The 27488-nt window shown below is 38.7% G+C and overlaps 1 protein-coding gene across 4 annotated transcripts in view; it reads left to right on the forward strand.

The window, feature by feature from the left end:
- The first annotated feature begins 3447 nt into the window (after positions 1-3447).
- Positions 3448-27488, forward strand: part of CHID1 (chitinase domain containing 1) — a 1907544-nt gene continuing 1883503 nt past the window's right edge. The window contains exon 1 of one of the 4 annotated variants that reach the window (XM_044082893.1): positions 3448-3725. The gene's annotated coding sequence lies outside the window, so the exon portion shown is untranslated. The other 3 variants (XM_044082892.1, XM_044082890.1, XM_044082891.1) reach the window with 3 other exon arrangements.

A 27488-nucleotide genomic window follows, 5' to 3' on the forward strand; every position in this document is an offset into this window, starting at 1 on the left:
AGCGGCCTCTATGTAGTCATTAACATAGCTGTACAGAGCTTATGTGAATAATTCTGAATAAGCTGCTATGTTGTCTAGGTTTGGAGGGACTTGAAATTTTGACAGGTTATCACTCAATAAAAGGTAGCTTGCCTTGAAGTAGCTTCTAACTGTTATGAGATTTGCTTGGTTACAGAACTGACTTCTTATTTTGAAAGAGACTGCTTTGTGGTCTGATCTTTTCATAGAAGATATGGCACTGGGAGGAGTGCAGTGTTCTCCCATATTCGTGAGTACCAGATCCAATATGTTTGTACCCCTAGTAGGCATATACACTAACTGGTCCAGGGTGTTTGTGTTTACAAAGTCAAAGATTCTCTGCACCTGAAAATTTTGGGATGTGTAAGATTCCCAGTTTGTAGAAGGATAATTAAAGTCACTCACGAGTATGGTATTTTGTTGAATGGTGAATGTTGGCCTAAGTAAGAGCTATGGGTTTCACGGAATATAGATGGTGACCTGTAGCTTGCTAGGATATGGTATGGGATTTTGTCCATGGTACTCTGGACATAGAGGAACTCCAGTGCATCATCCTGTTTAGCCAACCTAGAGGTGTGCTTGTTGCTGATTTAGATCAAGTCACCTCTACCTTTAATCCCTGTCTTTGCAGTTGCTAGTCTAAATGTGGTGAAGGCACTTAGACCTTATACTGCCAGGACACTCTCTCTGTCTTTAACCCATGTCTTGGTAACTGCACAGGTATCTGCATTCTCCAAGGGGAGGAGAGGATGAAGGCAGTGGACCTTCTTTTTAGACTCCTGGTATTGAGCAGTAACACCTTTAGACTTCCTTGGGTACATTTTGCTATGTTGGGAGGTTTGTCAATTTGGCATTGCCTAGAAAAGTTTCTGTGGGGGGAGACCAGTGTTTTAGTCAATATTCAAAAGCCTTGAGGAGACAGGTGCAGACTATCCTTGGCAAAGCAATGTGGTTTATTAACCATGTCCTTCTGCACTGAAAAAAAATGTATCCCCCTAGAATATCACCAAAAACTAATCCAATTATTAAAGTCAGGCATTTTCTGTTCATATTGTGGCATCATACTTGGCGAAGGTAGAACACCGCTCAATGCTAGGCACATAGTATCCTGTGACACATAGTCAGAAAGCTCCATAATGTCTCTATGTATGTAGTTTAGGGAAGTACATCTCTGATCATTTAAACCTACATGGACTTTGACTGAATCATACTGGTAACTGTGGTGCACTGACTTGACGGATGGATGACTGGGTGGATCTTGGACCCTGATAGGCAACTGACCATTATTTTCTTCTTGCTTAGCCTAGTGAGTGAGGTATCAATATAGCATACAATGGAGTCCTCTATGACTAGAGCCTTGGGTAGTGTATTGCCTTGCCTTATGGGATTGGTAGCTGAGGCTCCACTAGGGGTGGCTGTATATGCACGTGTTGTTTCTGCTGAGTGCTTTGGGTTTGTTCATAGGTGTGTATTAGACTAATGGCCCTGGGGTCTTTACAAGCCTAGCCTACAAAACTGCCTTGGCATTGTGCTGTGTTGAAGACATTTTTTGCAGGTGGAATGTCTTGGAGGTCTTTGGAGTTTGGGAAGATTGCAGTTAAGTGCCTCAACATAAGTAGGTCTATGCAAGAGGTTCGTACTATGTATGGTGGGTGCAGGGTGTGTGTATCTGACAACCAGATTGTTATCACGAATGTTTGCATGTGAGAGTTTTGCCTCCAGTTACATTGTATATACACATCTCTCATACTGTATTTATTTCTTTGAGGACTTGCTTTCATATGAGTCATGTGTTTCTTTGAAAAAAAGGTTTCTAATGTCTTAATCTTTTTAAAAATAAATTATTGTAACCATATGAAATGTCTGGACCCGCTGGAGTGAGCCTTGAAATGCGGAGATTGAATGGCTGAAAGATTGGACTTGCATATACTAAGCCTGAGATGCCATTTCTCAAGACTATTCCTTTTTCTCTGAGGAATGGCGTTCTCGGAGTTGATATATATAAGTTTGTGGGGTGGAGGCGGGGGAGAGGGCAAAAGAAGTATAAAGAAAAAGAGTGATTTTCGTAATTTGCTCTTGTCCTTTGTTTTCGATCTTTTTTCAGCTTGACAGCAGTCAGAATTTTTAGTGCTGACATTTCGCTAGGAAGCCATAAATTAATGGTAATCAAACAACTAGCACCCTGGTAAATCAATTTGAATATGAAAATATGTAAAACCTCAACAGCAAGCTCACTCTTATAATGCCAACAATTAGTCAGTTAGTCGCATCCCATTTGGAATATAATGAAGTTCCATTTCCATCTCTGCCACCATAATTAAATACATTGCTCAAATAACCAGAACCCAAGATGACAATGTATCATCAACATGGCCCACTATAACAATCATAAAAAACACTCCCTGCATTGTAATAATAACCTGAAGAAACTGGAAATGTGCTCCTCACTTCTTTAGAAAATCAATTATCTGAATTACCACTATTAAGCAGTCAGCCAACATAAACACTACACAATGTTGTACCTCTTTAATTGTGTCGCCTTTCACAAGATTTTGTTTATTTGTGAAACAAGAATCAGTTGCAACACAATTGGATGTTCTTTGACTTTTCCATAGATAACAATGTGACGGGGCAAAAAAAAAAAATAAAACAAAACCTACAAATATACTTACAAATGTAACATACAGCTCCAGAAACATTATAGAGATAGTGAGCCGTGTCTGAATTCTGTAAGTGGAAAGTACCCCATGTTTTGTGAGCTCTTCATAAAAACTGAAAAAATTAAAGCCAAGTAATACTGGCCAGAAAGTATTTTTTCACCTACCACACCACATATTCTTAGGCCATAAGACAATTGTAAATGCAGCGGTTGTAAAATCTATATGGCAAAACGGCAGTATTTTCTCCATATTGTACAGCTGATTTCCATTCACTACACTGTAAATGCTGATTTGATATTCGAACACATTTCTTATACTGCATGTTCTTCTTCTTCTGTGTTTTTTTTTTGGCTGAATTGGACTGTAGAGTTGCAAGATGCGAGTCATTGTTTATTTAGAAAGTCAAAATATTGTCAATTCAGAACAGCCATAATAGTAATAATAATGTGTCAACAACAACAAAACGTCCGCATGGACAGTTTGGTTTGGAAACATTATCTTATTGTTGCGCTTTACTTTATTATTGTTGAACTGGGTAGCATGATGGACTGTCACACTGTTTAAACACTAGCAGCAGACTGCCACGGGGGGTCGCTAGTAAAGGCTAATATTCCACATATATGTATTTTAAATACGAACAGGGTAGCGTTAAGGATAAAAAACAAACAAACAAAAGTATGTTTTATCAGGTCTTCTCACCTGAAACACCCACCGAGTTGTAAGCTTGGCTATTTGAACGCCCCTTTCCAGCTTCCGCATTTTGACAACCGTAATATGGCGGTGTGGGTGACGTACGTTCTGCCAGTGTAACATTTCCTTATATCTGCAGTACCAGAATATGTTGATGTAGTCTGTGTCCGTGTCTGTTGTTGTTTGTATTAACTAGTTGTGTTGTTATATTCGTTTCCCCCCACCCTCAAATTCGTGCACGTAATAGGTAGCACCGTATCTTATCCACGCTGTGGGTGCACGGGGTTAACGACTCCCGGGGCATTGCTTTACTTACAAGGTTGCTCCTGAGCATACAGATTCCATTACTTTTCCAAGGTACGATGTGCAGTAAGTCAACTGTCATTCGACGAAGAATCGTTTGTGCTGTTGTTACTTTGATTTATTTTTCAAGCATGACATTGTGGATGCTACTGTATGTTTTCCATGTTTAAAAGGGTAAGGGGTATTTTGTGTTAGTGCATGAGAAAACTGCACTTGTACATATTACTTTCACGTGTTTGCTGCTTGTTAAATAAATCACGGTAAAATGAATACCGAAGCAAAACTTTTAAAGTACAAGTTGCCAAGTAGATAAGCATACTTGATGTGCTTTATTAACTTGTCAGTGGAATATATATGTGAAGTTTATTTATAAAATGTGTATGTTTACCTATAGGGTAACGTGTTAGTTCACTCATCCCACTTTGATTTTTAAAAGAGCTGTCGTGCCTATTTTATTTTTTATGTTTTAAATACAGTTTCAGCAATCATTATTTTTGTATGTAGTCTGGTTTTGACTGCTGTAGTTATTGTGCGTAGCGTCACTGACATTCTTTTGACCCGTTTTTGAAATTAACATCCTTCAAAATAAAGGTGCTTCTTTTCTGGTTTATGAGACATTTACAAACTTTTGCTAAGTGAATTTGTAGCTTACTGTGACTGTACTTGTCGTTGAGCATAGCTCTGTGCCTGTGCAAGGCATGATACAGAATACTGGAGTAAACCTGAAAATGCCCCATAATGCAGACCGTTGAACACTACTAATACCTCGATACAGCATTCTGCACTTTTCAGTCCACAAGCCACTTGCAGATTCTCTCATTGGCCAAGCCTGATGCAGACCACCACTATACTGTCCACCATCTCTGGTATATTCGGACAGGCAGTGAAGATGCATAAACTGTAGCAGCTTGTTGCTGCCCCTAGAAGACCACACCCTGGTTCAGTAATGCAGTTTGTAAGTCCTAACCAGCTAATGGTTCTTTACCCCCAATCCACTGATGTTTTATGATACAGAAATGAAAACCCTAGAGGACTAGTGTTTTTTTTTTTTTTTTTTGCCTTTCTTCTACCAGTTCCTGTCTGCAACTTGCAGAATGTTACTGTCCATATCTTGCAATATGTTGCTCCTGTGCTTGTGTTTCATTAAACAGTCCCATATTCACTCTTGCGGCTGGCCCAGGTTATGAGGGTAGAGCAGTGTGCAACTGTGTTACTTTTATTTACTTGTCAGCAGCTGAAGGCAGAAACATACAATGAGATTGGTAGCATGAATAACCAAGCAAAGCAAGACAAAAGATATTGTTTTGACAAAGGAAATTAACCTTTTCCATGCTACAAGAGCCAATTATTCTCTGAGTTCTGGAGCACTTTGAAGTGTTCTTAAACTGCAAATATCTGTGATAGTTGACAGATGCCACTCGCAAATTTGCCTCACATCACCGTGATGAAGAATGCTATGACAAACCTTCTTTAGTGAAGTAAGAGGTATAGTCAAGCAGAACAAGAACAACAAAGCTAGTTGGTGGCTCAGCAAGTGACAGACTTGACAATGATGCTGGGAAGATCATACTGCATCAAGTGCATGAATTCATGTTTCAAAACTTACATTGCAGTACAGCATGAGGACTCGCTGCCTTTCTAAAGTGACCGATTTCAGGTAGTATGAGGAGACCTCTTTCTGAGAGCGTAGTAGTAGTGCAGATAAATGTGAACGATCCCATGACACTAATCACAAAGATTATCAATTTAACTTTTTTTTTAAATTAAAGCATCAGGCAGAAATAAACAAAGGAAAACCAGAATCAGTAAAATAGTACCTTCACTTTCCACGTCATTTTTACCCCATCACCAAAAGCAAAATTATTAATTTATTCTCATACTCTTCCTTTTTTCTTTTGCTTCTTTCCATGCTCGGCTTATACCTTTTATTACTACTTATCTTATAATTTTCTTAATCTGATTTTCTTTATGTTGCAAATAAAATTTAACTTTTATCCGTCCCCAAAACAGACTTGTATATTCCACAAATTAAATCCCAAATAAACCCAAGCCTACTCCTCAGCTGGTATTAAATCTCTGGGAATTCTTTGTCTACACTTGAAACTGAAATTCCTGAAGACTTAAGCAATGCTTAATGTCATTACTGGCAGGTAAGCCAACCTGTAGAAATTACAGGGGTATCGTCTAACTATCACAGGAGAGTGCTTATTGTAGTTTTCAGAAAATCTCTTTTTCAGCTAAGAAGTCCTTTCAGAATTTGTTTGTGAGCTCCTGCCGTACTACAAAACAACTGACCTTCTCTTCATTGCCCAGCAGATCTTTAAGGAACAATGTCAGGACTTGTATATGGCTTTCATAAAGCTTCCAGTGGATACTGAAACTTTGATTTATTAAACCATGTAGACTGTCAAGAATATATCTCACTGTAGTCCGAAGTTCTCAAGGGCCTGAGTCTTCATTTTGGCCATATAACTACTAACACTCTCCACAGCAGTTCTGCGATAGACTGTTTTCTCTCTCATATATTTGGATCAAACAAACAGCTGTCATTGTTCCTTGTTTGTTATTCCTTGTGCATAATCTAGTTCTCACCAAAAAACACCTTCATGCTGGGGTTTTGCATTAAATTTAAAGTGTGTGTGTGTGGATATTATTCATACTTTTTCATAAAAAACATCAGCTGTTTAAGGTTTCCATAACTGACCTCCAGTAATCTGATGTGTATATAAGATTTTACGTAGCAGGTGTTATCTCAAACATTACACGCTAAGTTTGCTGAAGACTGGGGCTCATTTAACACTAAAAATCAGAATGCTGTACCAGCTTGTTGAAAGTATTGCAAGTGTACATGCTTAATTCACCATTGAGGGTGACTGTTGACTTGGGCAGTCATTTCTATTTTCTCCTTAATTATTTATTCAAAACCACATGTATCTGCATGAGATTTATTACATGAACCAAAGCTCTGGTGCTCCCCATTGGAAATTCTTTCGGCATATTCATAACTACCCTCCAATCCAAAGCAAAGATAAACCAGCAACTTTCTGGAATGTTAACAAAATTTTGGGGAGCACAGAAAATAACCTTCAGAATCTCTCCATAAATAAAGATACAGTAGAAACTTTCACCCATAATTTTAAATCATCTGACAGATATACAAATTGCTAGAACTCTTAGAGCCACTTGAGCCCCAGCTGTTCAAAATCCATGAACATGGGCTTGAGTAGATATTTCTCCATCCGCCCACCTGGCCGAGCAGCTGCAGGAACTTGAATGTGAGTGCAGGGATGCAGCTGCAGCAATGGTAGCAGGCAATGAAGTGGGGAAGGGAAACTCGATGGGGGGTTGCTTTAGGTTTTCTGATGGGAAGGGGCATGTAAAGTTTAGGTAGTGACCGGTAGTTAACATTATGTCAGGGCTAGGAAGGGGAGGTAGATTTTAGATTTAGGGGGCTGTTGGGACTTGGCAGTAGGTTAGCAAGCAATGAAGTAGAGAAGGAAAGGCAAATTAGGAGGGGGAATGTTAGGTTTAGGCAGTGACCAGGAGCTAACACTAGGTTAGGGTTAGGAAGGGGAGTGGGATAATTCAACAACTGACAACCTTAACCTCACTACCTGATTTTACTTCCAAACCAGTCACATTAAAATGTGTTAGGAAATTAGTTCATAAAATTAAATTACCTTTCATGCACTGTCTTCTATCAATCTACATGATAGCTAACAAAAAGCATAGTTTACCCACTAACTGTAATCATTAATAGAAACCTAAAAATATATCATCTTTGCATCTATATGGAAAACATTGAAATCCTACCTGTATTCAGAGAAGGACAGAAGGAAAAAGACACAAAGCTGAGCAACTGTAGGGTAACTCAGGTTTTGCATCCATTCTCTAAAATCATTGCAAGATTTACATATTTGCAGCCTACGCATTACTTCACTCTGAATAACAAACTTACACCAGCACAGCATAGTTTTTTGACTGAGCTTTGGTATGTAGCTAAATGCTGTTTATGTAGTTTTTCACCATCTGAAATGATAGTCATACCCAGCCCGTGTAGTACTTTTTTCAGATTTTCTGAAAGCACTTGATGTTAACCATATTATCCTTTTTTTCAAATAGAATTTTTATTCATTTTGTTAAAGACAAAACTCAAACATTTGCAGTTAGAAACATCACATTGTTACATCATAGATCATACTAACAAAAAATAATAACTATCTAGTAATCATTTTAAATCGAGTTGCTGGCTACTGAGACTTGTCTGCATATATCAACTGGATATAAGTTGATTTAAGTATATTTTCTGCACTTATTTAAGATTTGAGTGAGTAAATATTGTGTGTCTTGGATTCAGTAAATATTGTGTGTGTGTCTGAATCTCTGCAGTTAGCCATCTGAGCTCACTGAAAGTTGTTAGACTGCTTTGAAATTCCTTTATATGCAGAGATCAGTATATATTTTTCTGGTACTATAATTTGCACTGTGATTCCTCACATCTCTGTTGAAACTGTCTTCCCCACCCCCCCTCCCTGTTCTTGGTTGTAGTTTAAATTTGGTGGCTTTTGCAGTGCCCGCCCCACTGTAGATTTGATCTAGGACACTCCCCCAGTCCCATCTCTTTACCGCATTCTACCTAATAAACCCTTTCTGCACTTGCTTTTAGTCCTTTTTAATTTAATTACATTTTTTCAAACTGTGTGTGGACTAATATTGCTACATACTCAAGTGTGCCAGCTTGCACTGCATGTGAATTGTTTTTACTTCTGTTTTTGCTACTTTTCTGAAAAAAAAAAAAAAAATTGTAAGCCTGTTTCCTACCTTTCCTGTAATTAGTGTTCCAGATACAGATTTGCTGTATCCAGGACTGTTTGTAATCTTCTGAGCCCCCCAAGCCTTTCTGTGTTGGAGGGAAGCCTTCTAGCTTATCAGTGGGAGTGGTAAGCATTGGGTAACCTGTCTACCACATAAGGAGTGGTTCTGGCCCAGAATTTGTAGTTATTGGCCGTTTGGGAGGTCTTCCATCTCTCTCAACTTTCTGATTTGAAGGCCTGCATTTGCACTTGTTTCTGTCCTGTAACTCCTGGGCCCATCTCATTTGCTCACTGAAAAAAAAAAAAAAAAAAATATTTATCTGCTTTTACTGTATTTGTGTTTCTTCCTACTTTATTTTGCTTTTGCGTTATCTTAATAGTACTCAGTTGTATTTATTACTGCTTGGTGTAACTCATTCTAAGCCTTTTAGTTTAAGCACTTGGGCTTCAAACCAGTTGTTTTAAGAAGGTTTGTGGTCTGCACTTTAGTGGCAGAACAGGTAGCTAACATCCTTCTAAGTTGGTAACTGCTGATTGAGGGCTCAGTGTCTGTTATTATAAAAGTGTATTAATTCTGGTTTAAGCACTTGGGCTTCAGGCCAGTTATTTTACATTAAGAGGGTTCGTGGTCTGCACTCTTGTGGGAGGAGAGGCTGGACTCTGCCCTTCTGAGCTGGGAATTTCTGGTTTAAAGGCTTATAGTGCCTGCATATTTGAACTGTTTCTTACTGAAATTGGTACACCTTGTTTGCAGTAGCATAGACTAGATCTAGGCCTGCTGACTCTAGCTTTGTTTGTATAACTTGAGCACTAATCCAGGCATTCTTTAAAGTATTCAATTGTATTTATTACTGCTTGGTAGTGACTTGATTAAAGTGTAGCTATCATTCTAAGTCTTTTGGATTAAGCACTTGGGCTTCAGACCAGTTGTTTTACATTAGGAAGGTTTGTGGCCTGCACTGTGGTGGCAGGACAGGTAGCTTACATCCTTCTAAGTTGGGAACTGCTGATTGTCTGTTATTCTAAAAGTGTATTAGTTCTGGTTTAAGCACTTGGGCTTCAGGCCAGTTATTTTACATTAAGAAGGTTCGTGGTCTGCACTCTTGTGGGAGGAGAGGCTGGACTCTGCCCTTCTGAGCTGGGAATTTCTAGTTAAAGGCTTATAGTGCCTGCATATTTGAACTGTTTCTTACTGAAATTGGTACACCTTGTTTGCTGTAGCATAGACTAGATCCAGGCCTGCTGAATCTAGCTTTGTTTGTATGCTTGTTGTTTGTTTGCTTGTTATTTCCCTGAAACGCTAATTCCACCTAAAACGTGGCTTTTCAGTGCTTCTGTTGATCCCTAGTGATATCTGCATTGCTTACTGTACTTATTTCCTTGTTTCACTTGAAAGAAAGTTACTGTTTGTTGTTTTTGCATTTAAGTTACCTGTAACACATTGCATTTAAGTTACCTGGCACTTGCTCACTAAAGCAATTATATAAGTCAGCACTAAAAAATTAAAAGCACTACACCCTCACAAGCTCCCCTTGAGTAGCTTGTTCCCCATTGGCCCTTTTTTTCAATTATAAAGGAATTCCCAATACTATTCTAGCATGCCCAAAGGTCAGTTGTCAATCTCCTCCCCGGTCCAGCTGGTGAATCTGGGAATCTTGAGGCAATGTTACAACTGCTTCATGTACACAGACAACCCTCTCCTTCTCCCAACAAATTCCAACACATGTGAGAGATGCAACCATATAGCCAAACTGGAGGCTAAGCTCTCTCAACTCAGTACTGGCGTAACCAGTCAGGAGGAGAAGGAAACCACACTCACTACAATTCCAGTCTCAAATAGACCTACCACGACAGCAAACCAAACGCATAAACATACTCGGAGGCTCTAAATAAAATCTGCCTAAGCAGCAGAGACCTCCAAAGCAGACACCTAAGCAACCGCTACCCCAAAACAAAACACGTACAACACATAGCTTACAAAGCCAGTGTGCCGAACAGTCACAGCCCTTAAGGCTAAACAACACAACTTATACACTTGTAATAGAGTCTATCGTCAGGCACACTGACGTCCCGCTCACCAGGCTGAACAAGGAGAAGGTCACAGTGAGCTGCCTGTCGGGCGCTAGGATCCGCCACATAACACAAGCACTCAGGTCACTCCAAGGCAAGTACAAATATGACTCTGTCATTGTCCATGCTGGTGTGAATGACCTGAGACGTACCTCCTGGACTACATAAAAAGAGACATAGAGGAGCTCTCTGAGCATGTAGCCCAGGCTGGTATGACCTTGACCTTGAGTAGCATCTTACCCTCACCAAGAATGATGCCACAATATGAAGACAAGATGATCAATTTCAACAATTGGCTTAAGTATTGGTGTCATTCAAAGGGGATCCAATGCCTGTCAGCCTGGGATGACATGCTCGACAAGCCACAATGCTTCGCTAGGGACGGCTTGCACCTGTCACCCCTGGGCTTTCGGATATTGGCAAAGGCTTTTGCTTCCCCCATAGTGCCTTTTTTAGGCAAGGCTCAAAAGACAAACCCACCTCCATAGGTATCACAAGGGATAAGAAACTAAGAGTAATGCTACTCAACGCCAGAAGTCTAAACCTCAAGATGCATGCACTCAAAACTCTCCTTAGCATGGAGAACATTGATATCTGTGCAGTAACAGAAACCTGGCTCAAGGCTCCCGAGAGCACCCCAGCACTACCAGGTTATACCTCAGTACCATGCTTTTCGGCCCCAAAACTTGGACCGAACCACAAAAGGAGGGGGAGTATCAATATTCGTCAAAGATACCCACACCTCCAGGTTGGTGGCACAGCACGAAGCATCAGAGACTATCCATGTGCAACTAACAGTGGGTAAAACTGCCTTCCAGTTTATAGCCTGCTACAGACCACCCTCCCAAACCCAGGAACCCCACTCGGCCTTCCTGAGAACACTGGAAAATATGAAGGTCTCTCCAAACACCATTATATTGGGCGACTTCAACTACCCAAACTTAGACTGGGAGCATTACTCTAGCTCCAACACCCTAGCCCAAAGGTTCCTAGAATTTATAAACTCGAATGCTATGGAACAACTTGTTACCACTCCCACAAGAGGGGAAAACATACTGGACCTGATCATCACCAACATGGGGACTCTATGCTCCAGACCAGAAGTGTATCCCTCACTGGTAAGATCAGACCATAAACTAATCTCACTGGATATTCACATCCCGACCCCACCCCCTGCCCAGAAAACCACAGTGAAAAACTTCTCTAAAGCAAATTTCACACTCCTCAAAACCGAGGTGGAATCCTTCAAAGCCCCCGAGCCTGTGGAAGATATGGCCCAGACCGCAAAATCCTTTATAAACGCATTCTGTGAACACCTTCAGGAATGCATGGATCATGCAATCCCAAATAAAACCAAGACCAAATCCTCCAAAGGCAGACGTCCTGTCTGGTGGACCCCAGTTATAAGCAAACTATACAATAGAAGGAGGAAGCTACTACATGATAGAGCAAAATCCCAAAAAGGGAAGGCATCTCTGATCAGTATTAGCAAAAAACTACGGGCACTCATAAAATCGTCTAAGGCCAGCTTTGAGAGAAAAATTGCACTGGACACTAAGGATAATCACAAGACTTTCTTTAGTTATGTTAGGAACCTGGGTGGGAATTCCCAGATATGCTCAGAATTAGTCCAAAATGACAAAAAATACATCGAACCCACAGACATTGCCAACATCCTAGCTGACAGGTTCAGTGCAAACTCCCCCCCCCCCAACAAAAGGGCAAATATCTATCCCAGCAGAGTGTTGCCCCCCTGACATCTCAGATGCTCAGGTAAGAGCCGCCCTCTCCAAAGCAAAAAACACAGCATCAATGGGATCAGACGGTGTTCCGGGCTGCGTCCTACATGAACTCCAAGAAGAGCTACACCCAAACCTAAAACTACTGTTCAATCTCAGCCTTACTACAGGATATGTACCCAAAGAGTGGCGTACAGCAACAGTGGTCCCTCTCCACAAAGGTGGTGCCTCAACGGATCCTGGAAACTATCGCCCCATAAGCCTGACTAGCTTGGTCTGCAAAGCTATGAAAAGGATCATCATGAACCTCATAAATAAAGATATTGGGGACCTACAGACACTGGATCCTACCTAGTTCAGCTTTGTTAAGGGCAGATCCTGCCTCTTAAACCTGGTCAATTTCTTTGAAACAGTCACCAAGGCCATTGACGAGGGGAAGGTGGTCCACACAGCCTACCTGGACCTCGCAAAAGCCTTCGATACAATACCCCACTCGGGCATTATAGATAAGCTCACCAGCTTAAATAGGAACCCCTATGTCACTAGATGGGTTGCAAACTGGCTCAAGGACAGAACCCACATGGTTAGAATTGCTGGAGCCATATCAGACTCCAAACCAGCTACAAGTGGCGTCCCACAAGGCTCAGTCCTGGGACCTCTCTTGTTCGGTATATATTTCTCGGAGGTGCAGGCCAACACGGAAGGACTGTGGCTGACCAAGTTCGCAGATGACTGAAAACTGGGTGCCATAATCGACTCTCCAGCCGACACGAGCATCCTCCAAAAGGGCCTCATAGAAACAGACAACTGGTGCCAGAGCCATGACCTCAAGCTAAATGCCAAAAAGTGTATAGTCGTCCCCTTTGGCAAAAACAAAGTGCCCACAAATTACCACATAGGTGGTAATCCATTAAGTACAGAAGAAGTAATTAGGGACCCAAGTTGATAGCAATCTCTCATTTGACAACCACGTGGCCAACGTGGTTAGAAAAACATTTTATATAGCCCACCTAATCATGAAGGGATTCACATCTAGATCAGGGGAGGTCATCGTGCCTCTTTACTCATCCCTCATCAGGCCCATAATTGAGTACAATGCCCCTTTTGGGATGTACCTTACCAGACACCTGCAGCAACTGGAAAGTCCCCAAAAGTACCTCACCAAGAGGATCAAAGGGCTCAAACAGATGCCATATGCTGCCCGGTTAAAGAAACTCCAGCTCTACTCGGTGGCATACCGCCTGCTCAGAGGCGATCTGTGCTTGACGTATAAAGCCATGTCCAACCTGGAATTAATGGACATGCTGCACCTCAGAAAATCCAAATCCCATCGAGCTATGCGCTTGAGAGACTTGAACCTCAGCACTGAAATAAATAGCACATGCTGGAGGGACAGATTCATAACCCAGAGGCTCCCTTCACTCTGGAATAAAATCCCAGTCCAGGTTAGGCAGAGTCCCTCATTGACTCTCTTCAAGAGGAATCTTGATGAGTGGATGGGAGATCGTAGGTTTACCCCGGGTATCACTTCTGTGTCACTGTTAGACAGAGGCACAGTATACTAACCTCGAAAAAGGGCATAGCAAAATTAATTTAAAATGGGTGGCGAAAGCCAAACACACTCTGGCTAGGCTTATAAATGCCCTAGGGCAGATAGCCTAGTATGAACCTATGAACCTAATATGTACAGTAGTGCTGCCATAGTATAAATCAAACCCTAGAGTGTAAACAAAACTAAATATAAAATAGAACAATTTATATGTTTGATGGGTACCAAAGCAATTCAAAAATTGAAGCCTCTATTTGATATATATACCAACCATAACCACAGATCTTAATCTTCAAGTGTAAAAAGAACTTGGGAGTCCTAGTGATACTATGTCAGTGATACCTAATTGTCTGCCAGAAGTTCAAATATGGCATTCCATAGCTTTTGACAATATGCACGTTTAAGCTCATTTGTGATTATGAGCTTATGAGAAGTAATGTACTTAATGGCCAACTTACTGAAACCCTTCCAAGGCATTTAGACCAATCTAGCCAGTGTTTGGAGACGTAGAATTTTACTAGAAGGCAGAATGCTATAAGGATGTTGTGACTTTCGGCTTTTTCCCTGTTAGGGGTCGCCACAGCAGAACTCCGGTCCGCTAATGATTGGCAGTTGATTTTTACGTACCGAGTTGCCAGCCCTGACGCACAACCTTCAATGAAGGTACACCCATTCACGCATGTCTCTACGCAGAAGACGCTCTAACTGAGAGTCGAACCGGACAGCATCTTACTGTGAGGCGACAACGCTACCACAGCACCACCCCTGTGGACATCAGAGTGCTATAAGGATATGAAAGTCTTAATCTTGTAAGCTTAAGGTTAGTAATGTGTAATATTGCCATCTCCCAAGAGAGGGTAGATTTATGGTATCCCATCTTTTCAAGTCTCCCTTTCAACGAACACCAAATACTGTGTGAGTAGTGGCAGAACCATAATATATGTAAGATATCAGCTTGTGGGAATGAGCAGCAGGGGCAAGCAGGAGATATGTTGGGGTTGAAATGGTTAAGGAGTGTAGTACAGGTTGTTGTTGATCATAAATTGTGTATAGATGAGTTTTTTGAATGGGGAAAATGAGATGGTGGATTTAATGGCTGCTATTTTTTGCTCATCTAGAAAGGTGACCCCAAGTTGGTCCCAGTATTTTGCAAAGATCAACTTGTCTTGATACTGGAGTGTATTTATGTAGTTACGTGAACGAGATAACACATTCCTTTTGCTTGTTAGAATCTGCATCAGGTTAGATACTTGGAGGAAGTGATACTCTGGAATTGTAAAGTTTTGGGATGTAAATGTAATAATTTCTTTTATTTGCCGTAAAATTATAATTTATTTCTTAGATACTTTTAAGGTGTCTCTTAATTCACTTGGTGAAAGGATTTTGTACTTGTGTATATCCCAAAGTGAAAAGTCTTTTATTAAAGGAAAATCATTAAGATTGATCATGCTGTTATTTAACTTGATGGAGGGGTTTAAATGAATGGGCTGAAATAGAAGAAGGGCTTTGTCCAATTTCAGTAACTTAAAAATTTCTTGAAAAGAATTTATTTTACACTTCAATGTATGGTGTATTTTTAATTTCCTTAGATTTGAAGAGTCCAAAAAAAAGGAGAGCTTTGGGATTTATGTTCTTTTGCAAAACAGGATTATACCATATTTTTATCCAAGCAGGGGCCAAGTATGATTGTTCGTCTGAAAGTTGGCGATAGTAATTAATCTATTGGCTTGTAGGATTCTTTGATAAAGCTGTAGATCTGGCATCCCCAGGCCACCTTTAGCTTTTGGAGCAACAAGTCTCTGATAGGATACCCTAACAGATTTTGGATACCAGATGAATTTAGCAAAAGCTTTATGAATTCTAGTAAAGAATGAGTTAGGAATATGTGAGATAGAAGCATAAAGGTGATAAAGAATCTTTGGAAGGATGTTCACCTTAATGATGGAAGTTTTTGAAAGGAGGGGTAATTTCATCTGCTGCCATCTGTTTAGGTCTTGGGATATAGTTGTCCATAAATGAGAAACGTTAGATTGGCCTGTGGAAAAAATCGAATGGTCAAACCTAACCCCTAAGTATTTGCAGGAATAAGAAATTCTAAATGGAAATTCTATGGGTATATTTTCTTTGTGGGCTGCTGGGTTAATTGGGAAGATACAGGATTTATCTAAATTAATTTTATAGTCTAAAATATGTGCAAACGTGTTTATAGTCACCATAATTTTTTGGTATCAGTCAAGGGACATTCAAAATAGATGTTAAGGTCATCCGCAAACGCGGTCAAACTTATTTTCGTGTGTAAAATTCTGAAGATAGAGTTGTATGTTAATTGTCTAATGGAGAGAAATAGAGGTTCGAGATATAAACGGGAAAGGCAAGGAGATAGAGGGCACCCTTGTCTGGTACCATTTGACATTTTTATTGGCTTTGATACATTTTTGTTTATGTACAGCTGAGTAAAGGAACTATTGTATAGAGTTTTGATCATATTTATGAAACTAGAGGGAATGTCAAAATATGATAGTACAGTGAACAGGAAACTCCAATCTACCCTGTCGAAAGTCTTGGAAGCGTCTAAAATCATTGTATACCTTGGATTTTTGTCCTTCTTAGTAAGACCAATCATGGACTCTAGTGTCAGAGTATTGTCCCATGTATGTCTTTGGGACATGAAACCTACTTGTTCTTTAGATACCAAGAAAGAAATAACTGTTTTAATTCTTTCAGCTAGCAAGGAGGATAGGATTTTAATGTCCACATTCATTAATGATATCAGTCGGTAGTTATTCACATTAGAGTTATCTAGGTTATTTTTGGGGATTAGTATGGTTTTAGAATAGTTAAGGTAAAGATCTGAGATACCATTAAGTGAGATACAGTTAAATAGATTAACATGGGGCTAAAGTATTTTTGAGGGTTTTATAGAAGTCTGGGGAGAAGTAGTAAGTTTATCAATGATATTGTGGACTTCTTGTATGCTATAGGGAGCAAGTAAGAGTTTTTTCTTTTTTTCATTGAGTGTTGGGAATGTAATGTTGTTGAGATGATCTTTAATCTCAAAAACCGAGATTTGTTGTTTGCGTATAAAGCAGAGTATATTTGGTGGAATAGCTGTATGATTTGTGTGTCAGATTTATAGAGAGTGCCTTGGTACTCTATAAGATTAATTTTAGGTGCTCTTTGTTTTCGATTAATCTGGCTAAAACTTTGGAAGGGATTTGTATCCATTCATAGTATTTTGTTATGAATCTTAATTCCTACATGGAATCGTTAGAGTGATGTAATTCAAATAATTCCTTTTGCTTCTCTACCATCTGTTTTTCCAAGTCTGGGGAATAGTTAGTTTGAAGTCTATTCTCTAAGCTTTTAATCTCTGAGGTCAAACGGTGTTCTTTATCTCTTCTCATCTTTTTTAAGAAGGATAATTTTTGAATAAGTATCCCTCCTAATTACTGTTTTACAAGCAGCCTATTGGATATCATAGGGAATATCAACGTTGCATTGCTCAGAATTATACTTGGATAAAACTAGTGTAATCTCATCAGTAACTGATGGATTATATAACAAGTTGTTATTAATGGTCCAACTAGCGACCTTATGTAATGAAGTGGGTCTGAAATCAGAATTTAAAATTAGAGTGATCCTTGAATGATCTGAGAAAAACCTAGGTTCAATAAGAAATTTAAGTTGCCCATTTATTAGGATATTGGATATCAGAAAACATCTATATGTGACCAGGAGTTATAGCAGCTAGAGAAATATGTATAGTTTATTATTAGCACAAGTGTTCTCTCCAAAAGAGACAGGGTCAACCAGGTTAAAGTCTGACATTAATTCCGTCAAAGTGAGTGAAGCTTGTGTGTTGTATGCTTTAGATTGACTAGATCGGTCAATGTTAGGGTCAATTACTGCATTCCAATCATCCCCAGAATGTAATAATAGTTAGGGAATTTAAATAGGATATTGTAGGTTTTCACAATGAAATTGTGCTGATAAGAGCAAGGTCCATATATATATTTAAGACTAGTATTGGTTTAGGAAGCAATGGAGAAGTGTAAGTGAAATAACACCGCCTACCCTCTTGGTCCGATGCTTTATCAATAATAGTAGGTATAAAAGAGTTTTTAATTATAATGGCTACCCCCTTAGAATTTGAGCTAATACCTGCATGAATGGTATCCTTAACCCATTTTCTGTTATTTTCATTATTCCAGTTCTCATCAGTCATATGTGTTTCTTGAATGAGGTGCATTAGTAGTTTTCTTTTATTTTTGTCTTGTATACCTCTAACATTCCATGAGGAGAATTTCCACACTTTATCTATGGTTAGTATCTGTCACGATTTAAAACTGTTGGTGTATTTGAGATATCAACGAAAAGCGGAGGACTCTTAAGAGGGTCAACACTAAAATGCCAATTGAGTACCCATAAAATGACAGTTGAAAATGCAGCACTATTCTCTCCCAAACTTACCCCTGTGCCTACCCACAAGACCTCTATACTTGAGAGAGAAATATAGAGATCAAGAACAATTTTGCATTTAAAAGAAGAACTAGTATGAGTATCTAATATGAAAAAAAAACGAATTTACATACTATATACAATAATGACTTCATTCCATTTGTCGACATCAGGAACCCTACTACCACATCCACTAAGCTCTTCCTTGCGGGGATGCCATTAAATGAAATTATAGCCTAGTCTTTAGTCTATATAGGTAGAATTATTGGCAATTGGTAACTTCTGGAAATAGACAGTAGTTATAAACCCCAAATAACCGAATAACATGTTAAAAATATCAAGGCATCAATGTCCATTGTTGATGAGGTCAGACGGAGTACAACTATATCACTTAAACACAAATAGGTTTCTTGGACACCCAACATTAGCTGAACTGTAGTGTTCGTAATGGATGAGATTGATATCAAAACCAACAGCTATGAAAAATATTAATTACTATTACTTCCAACCTTTAAAACTCAGACACAAACTTGAAGTCGTTGTATCATGTGAGCGACATAAACCATGTGAGAAATTACCTTTAGTATCAGGATTGACAAATATATAATGAACAGTCTATCAAATTTATAGCTGTAGATTTTCCTGAGATAACATTGGAACGACCCATTTATCAAATCCTTTCCTGTTTTCTTCATCTCCGATTATTTACCCAGCTTATCCTATTAGGAGGGATTAGGGAGAATACAATATAGAGTGGACTAGAGAGTCTCCCCCTAGCCTTTGATATGCCAGGACTCCTAATAGGCGCAGTGATTGGCTAATGTGAATGATGTATAGTAGTCGATATAGTAATCACTGAAGCTCTCAAACACACTTCCCCATTCCCATTGTAATGCACATATTATTGACATCTCATATTTAACCCTGAATTAGAGCAAAGAACTAACTGTGTTTAGATCCACACATAGCACACATCAGCTAATTAATAGTAGTAAGTCAGTTATTCGAAGTGTTGCTTAGCCACCAGAATCTTAGCCTAGTGACTTTCAGCTGTTTTGGAGGCTAACCACTCTTTTTATATGGTGCTTGCCATTGTATCCTGGTGAGACTTTTTGCTATCTCTGTTTAACTTGCTCTCCATTTGTTAACTTGCTCTCCGAACACATTACTCAGTTGACTGGATTCCCACCACAATATCTAAAGTTTGGCTGATTTTCCTTATTTGTGTGTGTGATTGCGTGGGTGCGTGTAAGTGTGTGTGATGGATGTACATAAACTCCTCAGCACAGGTGCCCTGGATTATAATAGGATCCTCGTCTCTCGTTTCCTAAGACTTTCTGAGACATCCAAATATGAAGATGAGAGACCCAGAGACTGACAGACTTGTCTAGTACTTCTTCCTTTTTCCTATTTCACAACGGACACTACTTGCGATACCTGACAACTCCGGTATCTAGCACAACGTATATACCCTGATTTAAATAAAGGTACGTACCGCTCGCAAAGTCTTGGAGCCTTTTGCATCATCAAGACAGTGTGTGTATCGGTGGTAAAACTTGAGCTGTATACCTCCTACTTTTTACTGGCAGTCTCGCTAGAGCTATAAAGCGGAGCAAACCACCGTTGCCTATGAGTATGCAGACCCACGACCAAAACTGGGACTGCTAGAGTTGCAGGAAGTGGACATTGTTTCCTGTGGTGTACAGGTTACCATGGGAGACATTACCACCTTTAAAGGTCCCCTGGGTAACATCGGGTCTATATTATGAAGGCGAAAAACCCTATGCGCGAATACCAAAATATTGAGTCCTGTACCGCGAAACATGAAAATCCCGAACGCACTAAACAGCGGGAAAAAAAATCGAACTGTCATAGTTTGCCAACCCCACCACTACCTATATACTACCTACCCAAATAAAATAAATAAACCACATACATACACTTAACCAAACCCTACTTCTAACCTAAATTAAAGCACAAAACCCTACTTTTAACCTTACACTAAACTCCACATACACAACTAACTATGCACTTTCCTTAACCCCTCCCTAACCGTAAGGTCTGTAACTACAGCACACGTCCCCTACAGACATACACCCAAACAAAACAAATAATCTACATACGTACATTTAACAAAACCTTACCTCCAACACTACTAAACCCCACATACAAAACTATCTATACACTATCCTTAAACCCTCCCTAACCCTAAGGTCCGTAACTACCGCACATTTCCCCTATGAAAATATACACAAACAAAATAAATAACCTACATACATACATTTAACAAAACCCTACCTTTAACCCTACACTAAATCTAACATACATTACTTATCTAAGTACTTACCTTAACCCGCACCCTATCCCTAAACTCCGTAACTATCCAACACTTACCTTATGCAGCTAATCCACAGATGGGCGAACCATGGAAATTCGATAGTTCCATTTTCATGGTTTTCGACTTTCGCTCTAAGTCCACTTCACGCTATACGGTTCGACGTTTACATATTCACGTAAACGTCTTTTCACTCTCGTAATATAGACCCGGTAACATCACATCAGATTAAAGGTAGCTGGATACTAAACATGGCTGCAGAGTATTATATCTTAAAAAAAAAAAAAAAAAAAAAAAAAAAAAACACCAATGCGAGACGTGCTGTGCTAGTGTAGAATTTCAGCTGTCTGGATCTGGAGAAGAAGAAACGGGAATGCTAACAAGTAGAATAAAGGTAATGAAGCAGTATTGAGTCTTAAACTTCAGGTGTTTTTCCAAAACACTTCTGGACTATCAGGATGGCTTCTTTAGGCGAAGCCATACTGTATTTTATTTCGTTTTGGCAGAAGGTGAGAGTATAAGGGAATCTCATTTGAAACTTTATATTTCTCTTGATAAGGTCTGTACAGTAAGGGGACAGTTTCCGGCGGTTTTCTTTAATTTCCATGGGGATGTCTTGAGAAATAGAGATAGGGTATGAATTCCATTTGAAATGTTTGTGCTTTTTGTAAGTGGACAGAATGTCTTGTACATCTTGGTGGTTAAGGAGTTTAACATAGATTGAACATGAGCCTGAGCTGCTTTCATTCTTATACAAGGCTCTGTGAGAACTTTGATTATGCAGTCGGACGCAGGTTCTCTTGAAGGCAGTAGACATTTGAAAATTTGTTTTATTGTGGGAATGAGTTGGTTGTGCTCATATTTTTTGGGAAGACCTCTGATGATAAGATTATTTCTTCTGCTCCTCGCTTCTAGGTGTAATAACTTGGAGTGAATATTGGACAGGGCCTTGTCTTTGGCTTTCACCTCTGATTTTAAAAGTATGAGATCCATTTCATTAGTTTTGGTTCTTTCTTCAATAAAGTCCATTCTTTCAGCAATTTGCTTCAGGGTGCCACAAAAATTATTGAGTTGTTCAGCGAATCCTTGCACTGTGTAGAGGAAGAATGGCATTTTTAGGTCTTCCATGGTGAAAGGATTATCGTTTTTTTTTTTTTTTTTTTTTTTTTTTTTTTTGGCAATGTCTTTATTCTGTTCTTGTTGCATTTAGTTGTTTTTTGTCTTTTGGGAGTAATTTCTTTTTCTGGAGAAGCTGTTACTGATAGCTTGGTTTTAGTTGTTTGGGTTTCCATACCTTCAGCTTCCTTAGGCATTTTGAAACTTTCGTTTTGCTTTCTTGTCTCCCTTGTTGTTGCTGTCTGTAGAGGTGCTGAAGGCACCAGGCCTCTAATAACACATGGAAACTCGTGCTGAAAAATTGTTTTTCCAGTATTACAGGCTTAGACTTATTTTTGAGACGGATTTTTATGAAATTTTAACTAAAACCAATGTATTTTTCATTTAGGCTTACTTTATGATGGTTAAACTTGATGCTTTATTGTCAGTGGCAGTATTAGTTTAGAGTTGCTTAAGAGCTCTGTGGAGAGGGTGCTACTCAGACGACCACCATCTTGGAAATTCCATATTATCCTTTTTGAAGACTTCAACCAGCAGACAACAGAGCATCTGTTGCATACTGGTTTGCTAGCAATCTTCAGCATAGCTCTCAAGCAGTAGCCTAACACAACTTTGCTTTGCACCAGTTCACATCTGTATTGGAATGTGCCATGGCTCCATTCAGGGCCCCTTACTTACTACTGTTTTCACTAATGATATATCTTCACAGTTAAAGTCTGAAATTCTTATAATATGCTGAAGACTCCATTATCCTGTATAGTCAAAAAAGGATTTGAAATGGTAAATGGCAAAAAAAAAAAAAAAAAACAACAAAACTTTAAAATCCTAGTACCACTACAGTTTGGCAAAGTTATCAACACAGTTTTTTCTTCTGATTTAATGTTGTTAAAGGTGTAATCGTTGTCTTTAAAGGGACAGCATCATAAAAATCATTATGGATCACCAACTCAAGATGTACTTCATATTTAAAAGTTATGTAGACATTTTATAGTTTTAATATCTTTGACTAGTGTCTGCCCATTTTTCCTCCTGATTGCTCTTTGTGGTAGAAATCCTAGGTTTCATAAATGCACAGGGATGAGATTTTTGTACCCAGCAGTTTCACTCCCCTAGGCAAGTTGTGTGTATGTATATTTAGTGTGCTTGTGTGTGTGTGTGTGTGTGTGTGTGTGTGTGTGTGTGTGTGTGTGTGTGTGTGTATGTATGTATGTGTGTGTGTGTATATATATATATATATATATATATATATATATATGTATATATATATATATATATATATATATATATATAAACAAATCAAGGTCTCACTTGGTGTGTATATAATAAAGCGGCTGTATACGTATGAATGTTTGTATAAAGAAGTCAAGGTCACAGTGATGGTTCAAAACCTTTATGTTAGTGCTGGCAAGCCATGATATAGTTACACGAGAGTGAAAACACTGCAGTTTTGTAAGGTAAAATGAGCTATTAAGGAATGTGGGATGCAGTTTGAGGCAATTTACCCAGGCTGAGCCTGCAAATGGTCATACTTGATTGGTGCTGTACCCCAGTAAACAAAAAAATAAATACATTTGTATAGGCTTCTAGTTACTGTTATTGTTTGACCTAAATTCCATAACAAAGATTATTTGCCAGATGTAATTGCCCTTTGTGTGGGTTGTGAACATTTTTATCCATTTTTGGTAGAATATAAAAGATGAGATCATCACAGGACAAAGTGCATTTTTGGCTTTATTGTAGCATTAAAACACTGCATAATACCCTTAGGCAGTAATGAGTTTAATTTTTCTGGAGTAAAAAACTTCTGCAGGAATTGCAGTTGACACTGTATGGTTGTTGTTTGTAAACAAATATTCATTACATCTTTAAACTTAAGATTTCTTTGTCAATAGTTTTATGCTTCCTCTTTGTTGAGTGTATTTATTATGTTTTAATTGTTACTTTGTCAGGCTATGACTAGCTCTTTTCTTTTTTTTTTTTTTTTACACCTTGTCTGCTGATGGATGAATTTTCTTTTATAGCAACATCTGAAATACCTCATTTGCTGGTCAAGTAACTGAAATTAGTTGATTATTAGTTTATTTTCCAGGCATAATGTCATTACCCAAGATTGGCATGCTTGCGGTGACAGCATTTAATAAGTGGAGGGCATCTGACCCCTTAAAAGAGGATGCTTTGGTCTGTAGCACATAAATTATACCAACTTAATTACATCAGTTAAATGTCAGTGGAGTAATTCTTGCTTGGTGTTTAATACAGTACACATTTCAAAAAGTTTCAGTAAAGGTACTTGCCTACAAAAAGTCCATAGTTTATTAAGTTGATATTAATTTGTTTGATTCATTAGGTCATAGCTTAGTGAGTTTGAGAATCAAACTGAAAAGTTTTTGACAATAAAATTGTCCAGTGTGTTATTGTTCCTTCTGTGATTGAACACTTTTTTCTATAAAGTTTCAGCTGTAAGTTGTTTGTTTGGTGGGGTGAAGGTATACCCAGTATTATTTCAGGTTTCTGAGACATTTTTCATTTTTCTGGCTTAGACTTACTTTTCATATTTTAGAGGTTTATTCCTTGTAAAATTTTCATTCTTGTATTTTACATTGTTAGACACTAATACTTAGACACTAATACTTTTGAGTTGTATTTAGCATATATTTTTGTAAGATCATAAATCAGTTATGCTGGTAGCCATGGCAGATAAAGGTACACTGTTGTATAATGCTGTTGTGGTGCAGTGTTGCTTTACATCAAGATCAATGAACTCTGTACGAGGAGAGAAACTTTTCAATATAGAAGCCTTTTGATATAATACATTTCAAATGTTTCTTTAATTTGATGTATTGATAATGCACACTAATGTTTTAACAAATTTGTTTGCATATAGTGGCTCATTCTGCTATACTTTATGCTGCTGAACTTTTTTGTTAACTCTTAGCTTTAGTTGACATTTAACTGTTAAAGCAGAGAACTGTAAACTGCATACAGTAAAATTAGTTTTGAGATGCATTTTCTGCTTTTGTATCTTTTGTCTTTCTGTTTGGATCGCCTAACTAGGCTAGACCTTTTGGATTACACTTGATTTTGAGCATGAAATGTTACTCAGTGTTTTAATTTACTTAGGCAATAAGGATGCAAAGAGAGAGCATTGTAAGGGTGCATTGACACAACTGTAGTCCTGTATCTATGATATTAGGGCAGAGTACAGAAAACAAAGCCCCTTCTGGTCTAGACGTCGCCAAACTAGGGTACCTCCATCTCCTCACTGCTCACCCTTCCACTAACGCAGTGATGTTCACTGAGCCATGTAAGGCGAGGATAGAAATCAAAGCGTGTGTGTGTGTGTGTGTGTGTGTGTGTGTGTGTGTGTGTGTGTGTGTGTGTGTGTGTGTATATAGGAGTGTGAGGAGGGACACTGGGACATAGGAGGGCTAATATCTGGAGAGGCCCTCCCAAAATATTTTTGATACGTTTCATTTTTTACTGTTCTGTTTTCCTTTAATAATTTTATTTTCAAATGTCTGGGTTAAACAAGCTTATTCGTTTGGAGCTATTGGTTTGTCCAATTAATGTGTTTCCTTTTTTTTTTTTATTTTTTTCCATTTGGATAAGGGAAACTTAAAGTAGTTGTTTTGGGATGTGAGGAGAAAAGCTGCAGCTTTTCTTTCTTTCTTTCTTTTTTTACCACCTTTATTGAGTTATCACTTAAGACACAGGAAACATACATTTATCTTTTTTTTATATATTAACATGTTCCCAGTCTCAAGCATTATACATCACATATATTCTTTTGTATTGTTATGATCAATCCAATATTACATAAATTGCTGAATTCTTACCTTCCTTTAAACCTCACTCCTCCTACAAAACATTATTCTGCACGTATTGTTCCTGCAATCCCCATTTATTTTCTATGTAATTTGCTCCTCCCCTTTTCTAAAGATCTCCTTTCCTATTCATTTGTCACTGTTACAATATTGAGTACTTCAAATACAGTTGGTTTAGACTTTGATTTCTATTTTCTAGTAATTGTTTTTTTTTTGGCAAGCACCAGAATTAAACAGAACAATGCCTTACTATGTCTAGAAAATTCAGATCCAGTATCCAAGCTCATGAAATCATTTCCTTAGTTACACCATTTGCTCACCCAGAATTTCTGACCGTACTCTGTAGGGAATTTTTAAAGTCTGTCAACCCATTATACTCCCAGTACATATGCTCTCAGTTACCTGAAAGCTGCATGATTCTTAAGGAAGACTAGAAAATTAGGATAGTCGAAAGGGAGTTTAGAGTAGGGGCCGACATATACCAGAGTTAGTCCCAAAACAGCCATTTTAGCATAGTTATTATCAGTGGCAACTATGGACATCTAAAGCTTTTTCGACATAGTAAAGCATACGGCTGTTGAAAGCAGCTGAAGATGGTTGGGGCCATTTAGCAGATGTACTTTGGTATCTTTGGTCATCTCTGTTACGTGGATTGGTAATATCACTCATCTGATGGATCAGTGTTATCAGTTACTTATTCACTCCTGGCTGTTCATAGGTTTATAGGTAAGTACTAGGCTAAGGGCCCTTGTGGGCTATTTTAAGCCTAGCGCAATTTCTGTTTTTGTGCTTGAAATAATGTATTCTATCCATCCCATGATTGATAATTGTATATTACCCCTAATAAGAATAACTGGGATCATACATAGATACATTGAGGGGACCCCTGCATGGGATAAAGCATTTAGGAGCTGCCTTTGTCCATTAGTAGTACATGAGGCAGTACTGGGGTAAAGTTTTCTGTTACCTCTCTGTAGATCTAAGTTGCACTTGTAAATGGAGACGGTGTTAAAGACATGGTTTAAAAACATTATAACTGTCAACATCATGAAGAAACAAACAAAATAATATCATCATCATAAACAAAGCTGTATCCTCTGTGAAATATACCTGTCCCTCCAAACAGTTCTGTTGATTGTTGAAGAAGAGGTTTAGATCCCTGTACAGGGTATTTTCAATGCCATTTGACTTGCTCTTGTCTAGTAAATCCATCAGAAATGTGTCCGAGGATACATTGTATGCCAGACACAGGTCACTTACTTCTTAGCAGTCTGTAGGATACCAAGTATAGTGACAGGGCTTTGAGTTGGTCCATGTAGGACATGTTTAGACCTTGTATCCTTTTAGTAAAGTATCTCTGTGGGCATTCCAGTTATTGCATGTGTCTGGGCAGATATGTGCCAAAGGGGACATTTTAGTCAATGACTGGCCTAATGAGGGTTGATTTAAAGGGGGGCAATGACATTGCTAGATCTACACACAATCCCTTTGTTTATAAGCCTTGCCAATGTAGAAGGACTTTCTTACAACAGTAGACACATTAGTCAAAAGTTAGGTCACTGTCCACATATGTTCCTGAACAACTTGGTCAGCTGTCATGGGAGTTTTGTCAATGTGCTAGTTCTATGGGGTAGATGACTTTCCAAAGGATAGAATAATGCATTTTTTGGCATTTAGTTTCAGACTGTGATTTTGGCACCAGTTATTTATTTGTGGCAAACCTTCCTGCAGGATGGCTAAGTCATTTGGAGATTCAGTGACTGTTCCTAGCTTACAGTCATCTACAAACTTAGTCACTCAGAGCCATTTGGTTGGCTTTTACTTCAGAAAAGTGGATGCTAAACAGGAGAGGTCCCAGCACAAAACTCTGGGAGACTCCACTAGTGACTGGCCTCTTTGTGGATGTAACATC

The sequence above is a fragment of the Protopterus annectens genome, chromosome 9.part0 (genome assembly GCF_019279795.1).
Source record: "Protopterus annectens isolate FY-2018-M chromosome 9.part0, PAN1.0, whole genome shotgun sequence".
NCBI lineage: Eukaryota > Metazoa > Chordata > Ceratodontiformes > Protopteridae > Protopterus > Protopterus annectens.